At 33.8% G+C, this 21,786-nt stretch overlaps 1 long non-coding RNA gene and 1 pseudogene across 9 annotated transcripts; one reads left to right on the forward strand and one right to left on the reverse strand.

Annotated features, from left to right (window-relative positions):
• Positions 1 to 5,840: 5,840 nt before the first annotated feature.
• LOC146904616 (phosphatidylinositol 4-kinase gamma 6 pseudogene) lies at positions 5,841 to 8,726 on the forward strand (annotated as a pseudogene). 8 transcript variants are annotated; one of them, XR_015019890.1, is made up of 3 exons: positions 5,841 to 5,948; positions 6,097 to 6,145; positions 6,377 to 8,726. The product of XR_015019890.1 is annotated as a phosphatidylinositol 4-kinase gamma 6 pseudogene, transcript variant X1 (transcript). The 8 variants fall into 8 exon arrangements; XR_015019897.1 differs by having other exon boundaries at positions 6,390 to 8,726; XR_015019892.1 differs by having other exon boundaries at positions 6,097 to 6,107; positions 6,390 to 8,726.
• Positions 8,727 to 9,553: 827 nt separating this feature from the next.
• Positions 9,554 to 11,151, reverse strand: LOC146904617 (uncharacterized). Its single transcript, XR_015019898.1, has 2 exons — positions 10,456 to 11,151; positions 9,554 to 10,145 (listed from the first exon to the last, which is right to left on the reverse strand). It is a non-coding gene; the product is annotated as an uncharacterized LOC146904617 (long non-coding RNA).
• Between the last annotated feature and the right edge of the window lie 10,635 nt (positions 11,152 to 21,786).

The following is a 21,786-nucleotide window of genomic DNA, read 5'->3' on the forward strand; positions in this document are numbered from 1 at the left end:
ATATTAGAGTGGACCTTCTTCTCTCAAAGATAATTGAAACATAAAAGAATTGAGATTCTTAAATTGTCATCTAAAGGCTCCAACTTCATCTAGAAACCTTAGAAGTTCATAACATACTCTCTCTTACCTTAGTAGTTATACAAACGGTTAGCCCTATATTCTACCTTACCAAGGGAAAAAGAATAAAATTAATATGCAACATTCGGAAAACAGTGTTTGCTCTATTTTTGTGTTCAGACGGGAACCCTAGGTATGTCACACTCCCTAGGTTAATGAAAACATTAAGCCTTTGTTTGGTTTAAGAGAAATAGGTGAGAGAAAAGTTGAGAAGAAAGAAATACAAGAGAGATAGTCTATTTCTCTTGTTTGGATAGGAGAGAAGTTGTGAAGAGAGAAACAAAATTCAGTGGGACCCACTGCTTTTTTCAATCTCCCCAACCCAGCGAAGAAAGGGAGAAGAAATTGCTCTTTTCATTCAATTTGCATTAGTGCCCCCCCTCCCTCTCTCCATTTTTCACACTTGTACCATTTCCATGATTTTTATACAAAATATTCTTCTCTTCCCGTTGAATCTCCACCTCCCAAACTAAGTTCAATAGTCCTTATGAAATTTCTTTCTTTTCTTTTATATAATTTGTTGATTAGTAAGAATAAATGTTTTAATGTATTTTCTCGTAAAGTTGGTGAAAGTTTAAAACTTATTACTTTGGAGACTCTGTTTTGGCATTTTCGATTGCATGGTGATGGTGATGTTTTTCCAGATTTCTTAGAGGCAGTTTTGTTGCTCAAAACGTGGTTTTTGTTAGGTTGAATCAAAGCAATGCTGAAGAAATGAATAAGTTTCATAAGAAATCAAATTCAAAATAAAAAATATATTGAGCTTTTTATTTAAGGGTATTTTTGTCATTATAAAAAACAAGCACATTTCTCTCTCTTCTATTTCTCTTATCTTTCTTTTAAACTATACCATGCATCAAATCTACTCTATTTCTCATATATTTCTCTCTTCTCACACTCTCTTACCCATTTCTCTCTTCACAACTTCTTTTCCAAACCAAACATACCCTAAGACTTTTGCATAAGAAAATTAAATAGAAATTATAAGATAATTGAATAAAATAATTAAATAAAAAAAGATCCAACAAACAAATAGAGATCCATCTTAGAATCCTACCAATTAGGGTTTAGTTACTCATGGTAAGTAAAGACAAAATTACAGAAGAGTAAAACATACGCTAGAGACTAAGGTTGAGGAGAGAGACTCCTCCCTTGAAACTCTTAATGCTTGCCTTCCTCTTGAACCACTTCCTTTTGAATGAATAATTTTGAAGGAGAAGGGTTGTATTTATAAGTTGATTTACAAGTGGGTTTGAGCTAAAAAACTGAGTTTTTTCCTCAAACCTGCGAAAGAAAAACAACAAAAAATTGTTTTTTCTGAGAGACACGTGGAATGACGTGCCTAGCATGTCAGTGCAAAAAATAGTGCTTTTCATCATTCTTTTGCACACCTGGGGCACGCAACAGCACACATGGGGCGTGCACGACTGATTTTCAATGCTTTTTCACTTTTTTTTGTTGTCTTTTTTAGTGTTTTCGTCCTAGAAACTTGTCTTGGGACTTGGAATATAATTTCACCACTCTGTAATTATTGGACTAGGCCCTAATATACATCTTGTATTGATTGGATTTGATTTTGTATCATCACTTTATTATATATTTATATAATAAGACATTTCTTTATTGATTTTGTTTTGTTTCAAAATAATAAAGTCGCTGTAATAATTTGTCCGTTTAATAACATTAAGTGTGAATTAATCGTGAGACTCATTAAACATAAGAAAAATTATAAAAGGATTATAAAATTTTGAAAAACCTCTCTTAAATCCCTTCAGTTACAACTTTTTACTATTCTAACAAATGTTTAAAACAAAAGGTGGTAATCGGTGGTAATCGATTACTGCACTGTGGTAATAGATTACATCATTGTAAAAATCAATTTTTCATCAATTTAAAAGCTTACTTCACGTGGACGCTTTTATTTAAATTAGAAATTTTTTTGTGATAAAGTTCAAATGAATTTATGAGCATTCTAAGTTATATAACTATTGAAAGCGATAAATTAAAGATAAAGACCATACTTAAAAAGATTTTAACTATATAGCCTAAGTCTTCATCTTCATCTTGTGCCTCCATAGTTTTTCTTCTTTTGTGATGTGAGTTTGTATCATCAAAAATCAGCCAAGTCTAAGAAAGAAATATTCCATTTTGCCTACCGCATCGGTAGTTAACAACCGAATTCAATCGGCAGTTAACTGTCGATGCCTCAATATTTTGGCAATTAGGTGCCGATACGTGCATGTCAGTCATTTTGCAAAAAACTGACAACAAAATAGACAAAAATAAATGGATTAAAATAAGCAATACATGTTTTTATACGTCAAAAGTATGTTGAAACTTGCTAGGATTGATGCTTCAATGATTTTGGGCAAAGATTGTGGAATTTTTATTTTTTTATTTGAGGGTATAGATTGAAGAGGGGAGTAAAAGTTGATAAAATAGCGAGTAGGGAAGCAGGTTGATAAAATCAACAGATTTAAGAACGCATCGACAGTTAACTGCTGAAAAATTTAAAACCAAAGGTAGTAAGTGCCGAGAAAATCATTTTATATTGTGTTTTAGCTATCTAACGATTGTGAACAACAAATTTCATTCGGATCGATGTATTTTTTTTTTTGACAAAAACAAAACGATATTCATTCATTCAAATCGATAGAGTACATTAGATACAAACATCGCTAAAAACGTAAAGGGTGAATCTGCGAACAATCTCACAGCACCCAAGTTAATAGCATAAAACGGCAAAATGCCTACAAATAATATGATAAAACCCAAGTCACCGAAATTCACATGCTTCCGGATCTGCAACGTTGACGCCCAAATCATTGGTTGAATTTGTAATTGACTGATGTCGATCTTTCAATAGGAACTAAACAAACACCGCGATAAGACGCGAAATCAAACGCCGCACAAGACGACGAACAACACAACGCCGCACTTAGACGACGAAATCACAAAAAAAAACACAAAAGAAAAAACTTGGTATATGTGAAAACCACTTATTTAGATTGAAAGAAAAGAGAAAAAAGATGTAGAGGGATGATTCTAGGTCAAAAAATGACCTAAAACCACCCCTCCTCGATGAACAAAGGAGAAAGAAAGTTTAGAGAGAAGTTAGAGTTTTTCTCACTAGAAAACTAGGGCCGGCTTTTTTTGTATTCTTGTTGAATTCGGATCGACGTATTTATCTACCCTTAATTGCCATTCCAATGGCCCGTTACTGTTAACATATGTCGGCATCAAGGTACTTATTGAAAAGTAAAACCTTAAAATAAAGTGAAGGAAAATGAAAAGATGAAATGACATAACCCATCTCAAATACTGCCACGGACTATAGGGTGGGCCCTTTCTTCCCCACGTGTCCTAACTTTGTTGAACCACAGTGTACTATATTTTTTATTTTATTTTTCAACAAAAAATATATGAAATAATTGATACTCCGTATAGTTAAAATTAAAAATCTATAAGAATACAAGAATCAGTTAAACCTTTTCGTATGGTAAGAAAAAATTACAAAAAATAATCTCTGAAGAATTATCTAGGTGGAACTGATCTCTCCTCCGCCTTTCACGGCGGAGCCTCCGCTCTACGCGCCGCCGTAACTTCTCTCCGACGAGGTTTTTATACTTTTTTATTTTCAATATTCATTCATTTCATGTGATTTCCCGAATAATTTGAAATCTAAAATTTGCACCGGATCGGATTTTTGTTTTGTTTTCTATGAATCGATCGATTTGATTTGCAGATAAATATTATTGAAAAGGTAAAGTTGACGATGGGCGGAGCCACCAGGAGTGAAGTTTGCGGTATGTTTGATCATTCAGCAGGTTGAAGCAGGCGAGAATCCTATCTCATTTCAATTATTCAATTAATTATTATTATTATGATTATTGTTTATTTTTTGATATTATTTTCTTATGGGTAGTGAAAATAATATTGGGGAATTAGTCACTTTAGTCCCTGAATGAGGAACGATTCGTCAATTTAGTCCCTGAATGCAGATAATATGCAAAACAGTCCCTGCATGGTCAATTTCAGGGACTAAAGTGACTAACGAAGTCTACATTCAGGGACTAAATTGACTAACGAAGTCTGCATTCAGGGACTAAATTGACTAACAAAGTCTACATTCAGGGACTATTTTGCAATTTATCTGCATTCAGGGACTAAATTGACGAATCGTTCCCCATTCAGGGACTAAAGTGACTAATTCCCCAAATAATATTATATGTAAAATTTCCTATAAATATTTATAATTTCGTTTTTAATCCCCAAAAGATCACACTTTTTAGTTTGTAAAATTTTCCGTCGGTATCTTTGGTCCTTAATTAAAAATGTTGTGGGTTCGTAGGACTAAAAATGAATTCTCGATATTTATATTGACTATTTACTTAATTAACCTTATTATTATACCAAATCTTTTTTTGCTTTTAAAAAAAGGTTAAATATGTTTTTATCCCTATAATTTTCCATCAGAATTTGTAGTCTTGTAAAATTTTCGATCAACATTTTTAGTCAAGTAAAATTCTCCATTTGCATTTTTGGTCGAAAAATGTTTTTTTTGAAGAGGTTAAAATGAAATATATTACTACAACAAATGTCCTCCTCTCTGGTACCATGGAAAAACAACAAAGTCAAACCAATATTTACAAAAGGAAGAGAAGCAAACTTCCTTCAACCATAGGACTACAAGTTAGAGGAGTAAAAGTTTGATTTTTTTTTTTTAGGGATTAAAAAAACGAAATTATAAATATTTAAAAGAAATCCTTTTGTCATATAGTATCTCCTAATTTAAAAAAATATATGAGTAACAATTTTTATTTTTATTCAATATATATGCAAAGTCTTTGTCTTTGTCATATGGATCTCTGAATTTTATAATTCTTCTTTATTTTATACATTTTGTAACAGGTAATATAATATAATATAATAGTATTAGTATTATTTTGTGGATTTCATTATTGTGTCCTAAAATCAGTACTAGCCAGTTATTGTTGTCGGGTTTGTTAGGATCATATTATTATGAAGATAAGGAGGGTCCAAATCTATTAGTATTAATTATTATGTAGTTTTGTTGGCATATGGATATAGTACCAATTTGCATGATCTATTTTAGTGGTTGTTACTTGTTTTTAAGGTTATTCACACCTATCCTGAAATGAATCATGATGTAACTAACTACTTATCTATTTTTCTAATATCTTTAACTATTTGTTACTTACAATCTGAGGAAGGAAACATTATTATTATTAAAAGTGATATTAATGACAATTTTACAACTATATCCAAAGGGTTTTGAACTCCGTTGTTAAAAATAATTTTAACAAAACAATGTTAAATATTACTTTGAACTTTGAAAACGATATAGAAAATGATTTTTTATTTTTATTTTATAAAAGACCTTTAAAAGGAACCAAGGGATTAAAGTCTAATTTTTTCACATCAATTTATTTAGGACTTGAATCTTGAGATGAAATGATTCCTTTGCTAGGATTTATTGTCACTATATAGTGATGGTCGGTTTGTCTTTAGTTGAGTAGTTAGGGAATATAGTAATTAATTGATTATGGGTTAGAATAATGGTATAAAAAACCGTTTATTTCTGGGTGATTATTTCATATAGGAAAGGTTAGCTTGAATAAATACACATTTCATGACGTGGTTGTGATTAGGTTGAGTGAGAAAAATGAAAGAAATTATTGGACCCCTTTCCAAACAATGTTATGAAACACAAATTACATCATGCTTTCTCATCAACAGTTATAGAATAGAACAAACTCAGGCACCTTATACCCCTTTGGAAACTGATGAACTCGGTCGATCCAATCAGGGTATGGTTTCCTAGACGTCGAATTCAATTATTTACCTCTGATTTGTATTTGAAATATCAATTGGATCGTTTTTTTTTTTTTTTTTGTCAACAAGCTCACACTAATCTGTTTTCCACTGTCTCTAATCAACACTGATTTCATTTCTTAGGAGTAACTAAGGTAAGATGTCACTCTTTTTGCATATTTGACTGATGGAGGTAATATACATCAAATTCTTTTCTTCTATTAATTTGGTTTGATACCTTTAATCCTTTAGTTACTACCTTTAATCCTATAGTTACTAATTCAAATGACTGCATAGAGGGTAAAGTTTAAACATCTTTTCCCCATACTTGACTAAACATTAAGATTTTGTATGAGTTTGCCTTTATTTGTCGATCTCTATTTCGAACCGTATAGTGATTTGTTTTTCTTCTTATTTTGGTTAGCTTCTGTTGTCAGGTGGCGTCTCCAATGTAGTGGTTTTATCGAGTGACATCTGTTTTATCGAGTAACCAGCTCATATGTAAGATCCTTTGGAGTATTTTCAATTTTGTAGAGGACTATGATTGTTCATGGAAAAAACTCTTCTCAAGTAGTGCCAGCATCTGAGTTGGGCGTTTGCTTGAGAGAGAAACTCTCTGCCGCTGGTATTCAAGTTTGCCTCTTCTCCTTTTCCTTGCATGTATCCTGATTCCGACACCTGTTTACATCACGAGATGGCGGCTGCAACTTTCAAAGGGCATCCTAGTGAATGTTTCGGGAATAAGAAAATGGAAAGAAAGCCTTCTGGTAGAAGACGTGTATTTGTACAGACTGAAACCGGGTGTGTTCTAGGCATGGAATTAGAAAGAAGTGACAATGCACATACTGTGAAGAGGAAATTACAGGTAGCATTCAATGTCCCAACTGAGGAAAGTTCACTTATTTGCGGCGACACGGTCTTGAAAAATGATCTAAGTGTGGTTAGAAATGATTCTCCACTTCTTCTCGCCAGGAACTTTCTGCACAGGAGTTCATCTACACCGTGCCTTTCTCCGACCGGTAGGGATCTTCAGCATAGGGATCAGAGTGGACCGATTGAGATTATTGGTTGCTCAGATTTGTTATCTGGAACTAAACAACTGGTTAAGGATATTGTCGTGGCAATAAAAGGCGGCGTCGAACCGATCCCTGTTCAGAGTGGGTTAGGAGGTGCATATTATTTTAGAAACTGCTATGGGGAAAATGTCGCTATTGTGAAACCAACTGACGAGGAACCTTATGCACCAAACAATCCAAAAGGTTTTGTCGGTAAAGCTCTTGGACAACCAGGGCTTAAAAGGTCAGTGAGGGTTGGAGAGACGGGTTTCAGAGAAGTTGCAGCTTACCTTCTTGACCATGATCATTTTGCAAACGTGCCTTCTACTGCTCTCGTGAAGGTTACGCACACTATTTTCAATGTTAATGATAGGGTCAATGGTAATATGCATCCAAACAAGAAGCAAATAAGCAAGATTGCATCGCTGCAGCAGTACATTCCTCATGATTATGATGCAAGTGATCATGGAACTTCTAGTTTCCCTGTTGCTTCTGTTCACAGGATCGGAATTTTAGACGTACGAATCTTAAACACGGACAGACATGCAGGAAATCTTCTTGTCAGGAAACTTGATGGGCTTGGAAGGTTTGATCAGGTCGAGCTTTTTCCTATCGATCATGGTCTTTGTCTACCTGAAAATTTGGAAGATCCTTATTTTGAATGGATTCATTGGCCTCAGGCTTCGATCCCTTTCTCTGAAGATGAACTCAAGTATATATCTCATCTTGACCCGTTTCGTGAATCAGAAATGCTTAGAATGGAGCTTCCCATGATTCGTGAAGCATGCTTGCGGGTTTTGGTTCTTTGCACTTTGTTCCTCAAGGAAGCAGCAGCCTTTGGTCTTTGTCTAGCAGAAATTGGCGATATGATGAGTAGGGAATTTCACTGTCATGGTGAAGAGCCCAGTGAGCTTGAACTAATATGTATTGAGGCAAAGAAACTGTTTGATCATGAAGATTTCTCCTCTTTTGAGACGAAATTTGGAGACAAAGATGTGACCGTTTTTCAGTTAGATTGTGAGCATGATCAGGATTCAGATTTCGCTGCAAATATAGAAGAGAAGCCAACAGTAGTGCTACCTCCTCAATTCAGAACAAAAAACGGAAACTCCAGACTCAAGCTTTCTAAACTAGAGGAGAGTGTGATAGAAGAGGAGGAGGAGGAAGAGTGTGATGCATATACTAACTCCATGGGAAAATTGGTGCCTAATATTTCAAAGCTATCTGAGTCAGTGAAAAACACAACGATCGATGGGAGAAGTCTGCAGAACTCGGGTGTGAAGCAAAGGAGTGGATCATTAGTAGGGACATCATCTGGAAATACTAGTGTGAATGAGTTGATCACTAGTTCAAGTTTTGTGAAGCTAACAGATATGGATGAAGAGAAGTGGAACCAGTTTCTTGAGAATTTTCAAAGGTTATTGGTCCCAGCTTTTGTTAATTGCAAAGAAAGGAATGTGGGAAAGAGGCAGAGACAGAGACTTGGAACATCATGCCAGTTTTAGAGGTATTATAAATGAATATTGTGTGAAACAATAAAGTTTTAGAGGCTTGTGCAATGTGTCACAGTATACCTTGAATTATATATAGATATATAGTTGGTAAGTGAAAGTGTGAATGTTGAATAATCGAGGTTACATGCCATAATAAAAGTGTGTATACCAATGTTTTTCTGGAGATTTAAATGATATTTTATGTGTGGTTCGTTTGTTGGCTTTAGATTCTTCTGTTTTCCACTTTTCCCTCTTTTGATGAATTGTCACTTTATCCTTGTATAGACTTGCAAGTTGAAATGAATAAATCTTAAGTATAATAAAAACAGTAGACTAGTTTCCAAAAAAAAACAAAAAACAGTAGACTAGTGTGTTTTTACATTAGTTCTTTAAATTTTTGTCATTGAAACAGTTTTTCATACATTGAAGTGCTCCATGTTAGTGTTGTAAAAAGTTTGGGAGCTTCTTGTTTTCATATATTAGAGTAGTATGTTAGAAAGAGGCTCTTGCTAGCATTTCTTTTTTTACTATATTTTATATCCTTAAACACCGTCCCAAAGACAATTGTTAATAATATTTCATATATTTTTTGAATGTTATTTGAACAATCAATTATGGGACAATTAATGTGACAACCAAAGATAAAAAAGTAGTTATTGATACGAAAACCAAAACAATAGAGAAAGCAAAAACATAATGTAGGTATGAAAGAGAAAGTTGTAACAAAATGATTTTTTTGTTACTAAGAACAATTTTCATATTTAAATCTCTCTCTCTCTCATCATTTATCTCTCTCTCTCTCTCTCTCTCTCTTAGTATATACACTCATGTCGATGTACACCTAATATTTTCCCTATATTTTATAGTAGACGATTGTCTAATCAAATCTCTCTCTCTCTCTCTCATCATTTATCTCTCTCTCTCTCTCTCTCTCTTAGTATATACACTCATGTCGATGTACACCTAATATTTTCCCTATATTTTATAGTAGACGATTGTCTAATCAATTTTGCATAGTATATAAAAAAAAAAAACTAACTTATATAATGCTTTACTTCATTATTTTATACCATTGTCGGTCAAAATATAGGACTCGAACAAGTTCAAACATGCAACAATGATAAATTTTTTAGAGAATTTACCGCACATTTTAATTCTACAAGACTTGATGAATTAATCTCAGCATTTATATGCAGAGGGTGTCCGATTTACTCACAATTATTTTTACAGGCCATTACTAGTTGTTAACAACAACGTACCAAATTGCATGTGAGATTTCAATTGCCAGGTTGACTATCCATGAGTGGGATGGTAATCCTTATAAAACATGTTTTCCATCCCTTTGGCAGTATGATCAATACCTTGAGGTTCTTTAAAATTTTGTTGTTTATACCTATAGGATCTCTCTGAGCTGCCCTTGTAAATTGGCACAGCATCAACACAATCTTTTGAACACTTTGTGTTCGTGTTGGTGGTGAGACTCTTCTCCATAGATAACACTTTGTGAACATTGTCAATTAGTAGTTGTTGAAGATCAAAATCAACGATGACATTAAGTAGACCTGAAGCCAATAAATATATACCTTTTGAGCAAATTTAGCTCTGATTTTATCATCCTCAAGCTCGTTTTTGTTCCATTCTTGGCCTGTAGTAATGGTTGTGGTAATTAGAATTTTTTAGGATTCGGTTCAAGGAGAAAATTGAACAGAACCGTTACCATAGTTTGGTACTTTTTTGGTGCGGTTCAGTTTGGTTTGAGTTTTTGAACAACCTAAGAAATTAACCGGATCATGCAATATTAATAGTACTGGTCTTAAAATATAAAAAATTAACATTAAATATATCCGTGACATATTTATTACTTCAACGATTTTTCTTAATACCCATAATTTTTGTAAACTAGTCTTACAAAAGGAGATGGAGGGAGTAAAGAAATATTTTACATATTATTTTACCTGAAACAATTCTGACCAAGAGACATCCGAGTAAAAGGCTTGAGAGCAATATGAAGATGAGCTTCATCTCAGTGTTTCTTTTACTCATGAGTGTGCTTTCTAAGAATGAGAAATTAACTAGCAAAAACTAGAGTTTTATAGAAGAGTTCAAAGTTCAAAACCTAGTTAAAGCTAGCCTGGCATAATTCCAATTGGTATGTTAAACTACAAATGAATATGCTAAACTACAATCAAGTGACTAAAGAAAAAACAATGCCAGGGAACCGGTTGGTATGGACTACAATGATTGAACGTGGCCATCATGTTGCTCGAAATCTCATTTTAATTCAAATGAGGTACAATTTTACTACCATAACTGGTTTTTAACTTTTCATGATTTGACCGTGTTGACGGAGAAAAATATCTCTTCAACAAATGAACTCGATGATCAATCTAGGATTCAAGTTAATTCCTGATTGAGTTCTTAGTTGATAGGTTTATTGTCTCAAGTCTTTGTTTGTTGTGCAAGAATATATAATGATGGACAAAAGTCGTAAAAATGCAAGAATAAGAACATGAATCATAAAAGTACATAAAAGTAAGAACAAAAGTAAAATATAATGGTGCTATTATAAACAAGATTGAGTTATGTACATCGTTCGATTGAACAACCAGTAAGATATTTTATCCTATGTGGGAGAATGTGTATTCTATTATAGTCTAATTTATCGAACAAAACTGAATTCCTTTCCATGGAGAACAATTAGCTATTTATAGAAAAAGAGAAGAAACTAACTTTAGATTTTGTATGAATGAAACATGTCTTCTTAACTACTTAAAAACTTCCGTTGCAAGTTTCTTATCTTCAAATTTTTGTCTTTGCTAACTTCTAAAATGAAGTTATCATTGTTGTAACCAACTCATAAACTTCTCTTGTACACTTTTGACATGGTAGTTACTTGGGCTTTTAAAAAATTCATATTAAATTCATGTTTTGTTAAAAAAATTCTAATTTTTTATGGAAAATTTTGGGGGGACCAAAAGCCTAAGGATTATTTTAGAGGGGCTAAAATGTAATGTTAGTATATTTAGGGGGACCATTTACTTATTTAACCCTAGTTTAATTTATTGGATAATTACATGAAATGCTAAGACATGGATATATGAAATGCATTGCTTTGGTTGTAAACTTTTTTTTGGCTACCTGTTGCATACAAAGAGTGTTGGAACATGTGTGGAAATTGAGTAAAAAAGACTAAACACAAATTCCCATGTTGGGTAGAACTAGTGTTGTGTGAATTGAAAAAAGTGGAAGTCCCACATCGGATGGAACACACACATTAGTAGTGTTTATATAGTGGGGGTGTACCTCTAATTAATGGGGGTACATAAGCACTAGAGAAAAAATATATATTGATATATATATATATTTTATTATTTGGAAATGATAAATTAAATAATTAATTTAATCATTATTAGAAAGTGCTTTCTTAGTCCCCAAGTTTTGCTAAAATATTTTGGTACATAATATAATATATTTTTGTACTAAAGTTAATATATTTTGGTACTCAATTAAGATATTTTTGTACTAGATCTAATATGTGAATTACTTAATGACAAAGTAATGTATTACTTGTTCCCAAAGTTTCTCACTTATTAGTTGTAAATTTTTTCTATAAATAGAGAGCTCACACAGTACATTCCACACACCAAAGAGTTTCATTGAGTTGTCGGGAACTCTTTCTCTCTTCTCCCTTTTTTGACTTGTGTTGACGAGTCTTTCATCTCTTCTCCCTCCTTCGACTTGTTTAACAAGTCCTTCTCCTTTTTCTACTCCTTTCTGTCCCTTCGGAATTAAGAGTGTTCTTAAGACCATAGTCCCTTCTTCGGTTTAATGTCCCTTCGGAATTAAGAGTGGTCTTAAGTTCATAGTCCCTTCGGAATATAGAGTACTATTAAGTTCATAGTCCCTTCGATAATATATGTCCCTTCGGAATAAAGAGTACTTTTAAGATCATAGTCCTTATTTGGAATAAACAATGTCCCGTCGGAATCAAGAATGATCTTAACGGTATATAAAAATTATTCAATAATTTTATTTGAGGAGAAATGGTGGTAACACCATATTTGAGTGGTCGTAGTACCATATTGATACTTTGGAGAAATTAAGGTTAGAATGGTGGAAACACCATATTTGAGTGGTCTTAGCACCATAATAGAGTGGTAAAAGTACCATATTAAAGTGGTTTCAGTATTAAAGAGTGGTCTTAGTACCATATTTGACGGTGTAATTCTCGAACGATTTTTCTACAGTGCAGTAGTTAATCGAATAGTTGTAGCTGAGCTTGTTTTATCCTGGAGGCGGCGTGGTTGATAGTCTACCTTGCACAACTTTGGGTAGTACCACGAAACGTCTTAAAGAGAGCGACCTGGTAGTGACTCAACCTAGTAACAACTTCGGTAGATAATAGAATTTGGAAATCCAAATACAATAGTTTGGAAATCCAAAAACAACAATTTTAAGACGTTTCGATATGATATGTCTACCGAAGAAGTTACTTATTGAGGTTCAATTGTCCTTAAATACATTAAGGATAAATCAAGCTATAGATTTACATCTTTTGACTGAAACGATGAAGTGATTGTTGTTTTAAATAACAACACTAAAAAATTCAAATACGTTGAATTTGTTTGAAATATGGTTTCGAAATCAAAGCCATATAGTGAAACAATAATTTGTTAGAAAACAAATTATTTGTTACAGAACCAAACGAGTTTAAATTTGTTACAAAAATCAAAGAAGGGATCAATTTTCTTTTAAAACAAATTATTTGAGAAATTTTTTCCAAATATTTTGTATAAAAATAAGAAAGAATCTGAATTTCAGATTTCTATTGAATAAGACTGGGTTAACTCAGACTTAAAGAAAGACTTGTGTACCATACATTCTTGTGCAAAAAGATTGCACCTTTGATGATATGTTCAAAATTAAACTCTCCTCCTATTTTATTAGTTGTGTGATTTTAATATTTGACATATCAAAATTTATTGTGTGAACAAGCGTTTAATTTTAAACTTGAGTAACTTGGACTTAATTCCAACGTTATATGATTAGACAATTTTATTTATTGCAGTCAAGAAATATGAACCAAAAATTCATTTAAATCAGAATTTAGAGAATATGAATCTCTAAACATAATAAATTATGATATGTGTGAATTTGATGACACATAAATTAGAAATGATAAAATGATGTTTTTATCATATTTATTGATGACTGTGAATTTTGGAAAATAAAATTGATATGCTTGAATGTTCAATTTTTATAACGAAAATTGAAATTTATAGAGTACCCAAGTCTAAGAACAAAAATTCCAATTAAGAAATTTTTGAAGAAAAGACAATCCAACTTGTCTTATTTTTGAACTTGGGATTGTCCGGACTATATTTGGCTTCAGGACCCCAAGAGAGTTAAACTCACTAGTAGAGCCTATGAATGTGTATTCATTAGGTATGTTATAAATAACGAAGCATATATGTTTTAGGACCTAAATGTTAAAGTGATCATAGAATTAAAGGATGCTGATTTCTATGAAGTAAGTACCCCTGTAAATTAAAGAATAGTGGGGGCACTAGTGGGGGTAAACTAAATTCCCTTCTAAAAACTAAGAACTAGTGGGAGCATTATATCTAATCACATTCATGTAATTAGAAATAGTTATGAAAACATCATACGAGATGTTATAAAACCTCAAGGAGGTAAGAAAGCTAAAAATGCTAAAGAGTATGAACTTGGTTTATACATTGGAAGAAGATTCATTAAGCCTTAAAGAAGTTATATCCTCATTGGATGCTGCATTATGGCAAAAAGCAATAAACGATGAAATGAATCTTCTAGAGTCTAACAAAACATGACACTTGATTGACTTGTCTCATAGTTGCAAAATCAATCGGTTGTATTTGGATTTTGGAAAAAGGAACTAAAACTTGATGGAACGGTTGATGAATACAAGGCTCTCCTTGTAGTCAAAGGTTTTAGAAAGAGAAAAATATAGACTTCTTCGACATTCATTCACCAGTCACAAAAATCATACCCATAAGAGTACTAGTCCCTTTAGCCGTCGTTGATAACTCGATAGTACTCCAAATGGATGTGAAAATTGCCTCTTTTTATGGTGAACTAGAAGAAGAAATCTATATGAAACAACCTGAAAGTTTTGCGATTCATGGACAAGAAAACATGGTCTGTAAGTTAGATAATTATTTGTATGGTCTAAAATAAACTCCTGAGGAATGGCATGAAAAATTTGACATTCTAATGTTATCGAATGAGTATAAAGTGAATGAAAGTGACAAATAATATTTGCACGATCATATGTCTCTATAAAGACGACTTGCTCATATTTGATTTAAAGATTCGTGTTATGAATTATGTGAAATCATTGTTTATCAACAACATTGATAAGAAAGACCTAGACAAAGTTGAAGTAATTCTTGGTTTCAAGATTACTAGATCAGAAAAGAGAACTTTTTTGATAAATCTCACAAAGTTGAGAAGTTCTTAAGGAAATATTATTATTTCGCCGTAAACTTGCAATCATATATTATGATCCAAGTGTAAGAACACTTGAGATGGAGTTAAACAAATAAAATATGCGAGCATCATTGGCAGTCCTTAGGTAAGCCACTGAATGTATTAGACCCGACATTGCCGATGTCGTAAAACTCTTGTGCAAGTTTACTAGTAGACGGATGAGAAGCATTGCCATGCTATAGAAAGAGTCATGAGGTGCCTTAAGAAGATTATGACTCTAAGATTACTTCACTAGGAGTAACCTATTGTACTTAAATGGTACAAGATATAAAATAGAACATTTTCAGATGAATATTTAGCGACTAGTGTTTGCATATTGAGCATCACTAGAGGAGTTGTTTGTTAAAACAAATGATATTGACTCAGTCCACTATGGAATGAATCTGAGATGAGAACACTAGATAAAACTAGTGGAGAAACAAGTTGACAAGATGCTTGCTAGTTGAAATCCCTTAGTGGATAAAACCGTTTCCAGAAGTGTTAATTCATTGTGATAGTCTGCAGCTATTACAAAAATTGAGAATCGTTAGAGACGATTATTAAGGCACGAACACATAAAGAATTAGAGAGCTAGCTACTCTCAAAAGGAACGGTTAAAGTAGATCATGTAAGTACTGATAAAGAATTAGTTAATCCTTTGACGAAAGGAATTACTAGAAAGAAAGTCCTAAACACATCCAATAGGATGGGACTAATGCCCAAAGGTCACAAGTGATGGTAACCCGACCTACATGACTGGAGATCCCAAGAAATAGGTTCAATGGGTAATAACAAGTCACAAGTGATAGAACATGCTATGATAAAAGTAAGAAAGCATGATTCTTGCAGCGATAGAAGGATGAGATAATAGAAACTCTTAATGAGATCTATACTCTATTTGGAGTGGAGTACATAGCTACAGGAGTACTCTTGATAGACTCACCTATACGAATGTGGAACTAAGGGCCGGCTCCTATGGGATTCGGGGCAGAATACCTAGAGCGTTCGTTAAAACCGGGATACACGTGCAAGGCCACAAACGCACGGGCTTTTAGAATACACCTTATGAAAAGGTTTGTGTGTGGGTTCTATGTCTGAGATAGAGCTCAATGCTGTAAGCAACTCTTGTTAATCAGAATTTTACTCGCTATGCAAAGGTTCAAGTTGTAGGCGACACCTTTGTTTACTAGCAAATCTTATGGAGACGTTTTTGACGTTATTTCTGAAACCATTTTCTAAATTCAAGTGGGGGATTGTTGGAACATGTGTGGAAATTGAGTAAAAAAGACTAAACACAAATTCCCATGTTGGGTAGAACTAGTGTTGTGTGAATTGAAAAAAGTGGAAGTCCCACATCGGATGTAACACACACATTAGTAGTGTTTATATAGTGGGGGTGTACCTCTAATTAATGGGGGTACATAAGCACTAGAGAAAAAATATATATTGATATATATATTTTATTATTTGGAAATGATAAATTAAATAATTAATTTAATCATTATTAGAAAGTGCTTTCTTAGTCCCCAAGTTTTGCTAAAATATTTTGGTACATAATATAATATATTTTTGTACTAAAGTTAATATATTTTGGTACTCAATTAAGATATTTTTGTACTAGATCTAATATGTGAATTACTTAATGACAAAGTAATGTATTACTTGTTCCCAAAGTTTCTCACTTATTAGTTGTGAATTTTTTCTATAACTAGAGAGCTCACACAGTACATTCCACACACCAAAGAGTTTCATTGAGTTGTCGGGAACTCTTTCTCTCTTCTCCCTTTTTTGACTTGTGTTGACGAGTCTTTCATCTCTTCTCCCTCCTTCGACTTGTTTAACAAGTCCTTCTCCTTTTTCTACTCCTTTCTGTCCCTTCGGAATTAAGAGTGTTCTTAAGACCATAGTCCCTTCTTCGGTTTAATGTCCCTTCGGAATTAAGAGTGGTCTTAAGTTCATAGTCCCTTCGGAATATAGAGTACTATTAAGTTCATAGTATATAGAGTACTATTAAGTTCATAGTCCCTTCGATAATATATGTCCCTTCGGAATAAAGAGTACTTTTAAGATCATAGTCCTTATTTGGAATAAACAATGTCCCGTCGGAATCAAGAATGATCTTAACGGTATATAAAAATTATTCAATAATTTTATTTGAGGAGAAATGGTGGTAACACCATATTTGAGTGGTCGTAGTATCATATTGATACTTTGGAGAAATTAAGGTTAGAATGGTGGAAACACCATATTTGAGTGGTCTTAGCACCATAATAGAGTGGTAAAAATACCATATTAAAGTGGTTTCAGTATTAAAGAGTGGTCTTAGTACCATATTTGACGGTGTAATTCTCGAACGATTTTTCTACAGTGCAGTAGTTAATCGAACAGTTGTAGCTGGGCTTGTTTTATCCTGGAGGCGGCGTGGTTGATAGTCTACCTTGCACAACTTTGGGTAGTGCCACGAAACGTCTTAAAGAGAGCGACCTGGTCGTGACTCAACCTAGTAACAACTTCGGTAGATAATAGAATTTGGAAATCCAAATACAATAGTTTGGAAATCCAAAAACAACAAAGAGTGTTACTGAAGGAACTGCAAACTGATAAACCAGTTCCAACTCATCAATCCGAGGCAACGACTGAAGGGTTATGACTGCTCCAAGTTAGTTATGTTATACGGTTAAAGTGGTTATGATCTCATGTTCAAGACTTCAAGTCACACGTACGTGACTTATAGTGCACCCACATAGGTGTATATAAATCTTGTACTTGATGTATTCATTAATGAATTGATGCAATAACAAATTCTAGTTTCTCAATATTTCCTCTCCTATCATGGAGTCTGTTTAGATTATTCCCAACAAAATTCTTTTCCTATTATGTTTCCTCTCCTATCTTGCATTTGCATACCATTTGTTTCACTTAATTAATATGAAACGATTATATGTATATGGAAGAAATTAAATTGGTGCAACAATCTTTACAAGACTAAAACTAGTGACACTACTTTTTTCTATTAAAGTATCATCAATTGAGTGTTTATTCCATCTTAAATCTGCTGTTGTAATCTTTGAGTGGCAGTTGCATACTCAATTTCACCAGTTGCCACCCTAGCTCAATGCCATTGCCAAATTGTCAATATTGTTAGGTGGAACACTTTCATCCGAGTTTGAAACTAGGACTTTGCAATTGTTTGTGCGAGTTTCAAGAGGTACTTGCTACTTCGTTTGTAGACAAAAAAATAAAATAATAGAAGAATGTTATTTACCAAAACATGAATATACTTTAAGAATATGATTGTTTGTGTTGAGTATGGCTCATATATACACATAAGAGGGGCAAGGGGCGAAGAAGGAGCTGAGCTAGTGGAGCGTCACAAACCGTAATTCATCACAAACAATACTAAACGGCAGTACTATATACATTGGTTGTAACAGTGTAAACCCTAATTCATCACAGAATTCAAACGGAACTATAGTTGCTTTATAGTCGCAGAGGTAGGCACCATTGGTCGAACTGCGTTAACAAAGATCGATCGTGTCCATTATCTTTTACTTTCATTTACATTAATCTTCTTTTATTGGCTGTTGTTATTAAAAGATAAATGTGAGTCCACTGATAGTAAAGAGAGTCAACTGATTCACAATTAACAGCTGGAAGATTTTCTTGTTATTGTTATTGTTTTTTTTTATTTCACATTATGATGGAGATATTTTAGGGATTTGATAGGAACAGCAATTAACACAATGAAGGATTGCACGCTCCATCTTTCTCTATAAATCAGAATTGTAATTCCACATTTCAATTAAATGAGAACAATTTCCATTCACATATGTTTCTCTTCTTTGTATGAATTTTACTTCTTTTAACATGGTATCAAGAGCCTTCTTGATCTAAATCCTTGCTTCCGCTACCATGCCACCTCGTGCAATCCCCAATCCTCCCCTGGATCCCCTTTTGGATCAAACAAGCCCTTACTTTGTACATCCCAGCGATGGACCGTCATCTGTTGTCGTTACTCCGGTTCTCACCGGATCTAATTACCACTCTTGGGCCAGGTCGATGCGTCGTGCTCTTGGAGGAAAAATGAAGTTTGATTTCCTTGATGGAACTATAACCATGCCCGCTGATTCCTTCGATCCCATGTTTCGAGCTTGGAGTCGTTGCAATATGTTGATCCATTCCTGGCTGATGAACTCGGTTGACGAATCGATTGGTCAATCGATTGTTTTCATGGAGAACGCTGCTGATGTTTGGCTTGATTTAAAAGAACGATTTGGTCAAGGTGATCTTATACGCATTTCAGAACTTCAACAAGAAATTTACGGTCTGAAACAAAATTCCAGGTCTGTTACTGAATTTTTCTCTGAACTTAAAATTCTTTGGGAAGAATTAGAGATCTATATGCCTATTCCTGCTTGTAGTTGTCGTGTTCGCTGTTCTTGTGAGGCTATGCGAAACGCTCGCAATAATCACCATCTGCTTCATGCTATTCGTTTCCTTACCGGACTTAATGAGAATTTCTCTGTTGTTAAATCTCAAATTTTACTCATTGATCCTCTTCCTCCTATGAACAAAATTTTTTCCATGGTTCTTCAACATGAGAGACAAGGGAACTCTGCAGTTTCTGAGGATTCTAGGGTGCTTATCAATGCTGTTGACTCTAAGAAATCTAGTTTTAAGTTTGGGAAACCTGGAAATCATAGTTCTGGTTCCAAAACAAGGGTTTGTACCTTCTGTGGTCGTGATAATCACACTATTGAGACTTGTTATCACAAACATGGTTTGCCTCCTCACTTGCAACGTGGTAAATCCTCTACTGTTAATCATGCTGCAACTGATGGGAGTGATTATGGTGATGATTCATCTGCAACAATTGAGACAAAGGCAGGCCCCCCCTCTCTCACTCATGATCAATATGAGAAATTGATGAACCTAATTCAGAATTCTAGCATTAGTCAACCTTCAAATGTTACTTCCAATCAGGTTTGCTCTTCTAAATCAGCTGGTCCTTCATCATCTGATAAGAAAGGTATGGTTTTCACACTCTCTTCCTCATGTCATAACATTACTCTTGGCTCTTGGATCATAGATTCAGGAGCTAGTGATCACATATGCAGTTCACTTCATTGGTTTCATTCTTACAATGAAATCACTCCAATAAATATAAAATTACCAAATGGTCATCACACTATTGCTAAACATGTTGGGACAGTTATCTTTTCACCTGGTTTTTTAATTGAAAATGTTTTGTATGTTCCTGATTTTTCGTTGAATTTAATATCTGTCTCAAAACTATGTGAAGCATTAGGCTACATAGTATCTTTTAATAAATCTCATTGTTTCATACAGGAACAGGGTACTTTGAAGATGATTGGTTCAGCTGAAAAGATTGAAGCATTATATCATTTGATCATGCCAAATAATGATGCTTGTAGATCTAGTGTTAATACCACCTCTACTGTTTTACCAGATAGTGCCTTGTGGCATTTTAGGCTAGGTCACATCTCCCACAATCGAATGATGAGTTTATCCTCAGATTTTCCTTTTATTGTTGCTGATGTAAAGGCAGTTTGTGACATTTGTCACTTTGCTAAACATAGAAAGCAATCTTACAATCACAGTTTGAATAAAGCTTTGAAACCTTATGATTTAGTGCATTTTGATATATGGGGTCCTATTGCTATTAAATCTATCCATGGGCATTCTTATTTTCTTACTGCTGTTGATGATCATAGTAGATATACTTGGATTACCTTAATGAAACATAAAAGTGAGGCAAGACAACATGTCATCAATTTTATAAATCAAATTGAAAGACAACATGATTGTAAGCTGAAAATTATAAGAACTGATAATGGACCTGAATTTATAATGCCTCTCTTTTATGCTTCTAAAGGGATCATTCATCAAACTAGTTGTGTGGAATCTCCCCAACAAAATGGTCGGGTTGAGAGAAAACACCAACATATTTTGAATGTGGCAAGAGCTTTGTTATTCCAATCAAACTTGCCCAAATATTTTTGGTCTTATGCAGTAAGTCATGCAGTTTTCATCATAAACAGAGTGCCTACTCCTATACTTGAAAATAAATCTCCTTTTTTTCTGTTGCATGATACATTACCTGATATACATCTTTTAAAGGTTTTTGGTTCATTAGTTTATGCATCCACTTTACAATCACACAGGACTAAACTTGCTCATAGAGCGAGAAAATGTGTTTTCTTGGGTTACAAAAGCGGCACAAAGGGTGTTGTTCTTTTTGACATCAACAATAAAGAGATTCTAATATCTAGAAACATCACTCATCATGAACATGTATTCCCTTATCATAGTGACTCATCCTCTCCAACCTGGCATTATCATCCTTCTACCAATCCTGACTTACCAGTTTGTAATCCTACCATTAATAACCCTCCACAAAATACTACACAAAATAGCCACCATACCCCAAATGCAGCCACACCATCAATTGACTTCCCAAAAACTGATACTTTAAACGACATGGAAGACATTACATCAACTAACCCCACACCTTCAACTTCACATTCTGCACCAAATACTACTTCTGCACCATACACTAAACCCATTAGACACAAGAATGCACCTCATTATTTGGCTGATTATGTGTGTGATAATGTTTCATCTCATTCAGCTGCTTCAACCATCTCAGGTACACCTTATCCTATCTCTTCCTTTCATTCTTTTTCTTTTTTGTCTCCTTCACACAAGGCTTTTAGTTTGTCTATCACACACTGCTCTGAGCCTCAAACCTATGAGGA

Source organism: Medicago sativa, chromosome 7 (genome assembly GCF_051527215.1).
Source record: "Medicago sativa cultivar Bolivia chromosome 7, Bolivia_mono, whole genome shotgun sequence".
Lineage (NCBI taxonomy): Eukaryota > Viridiplantae > Streptophyta > Magnoliopsida > Fabales > Fabaceae > Medicago > Medicago sativa.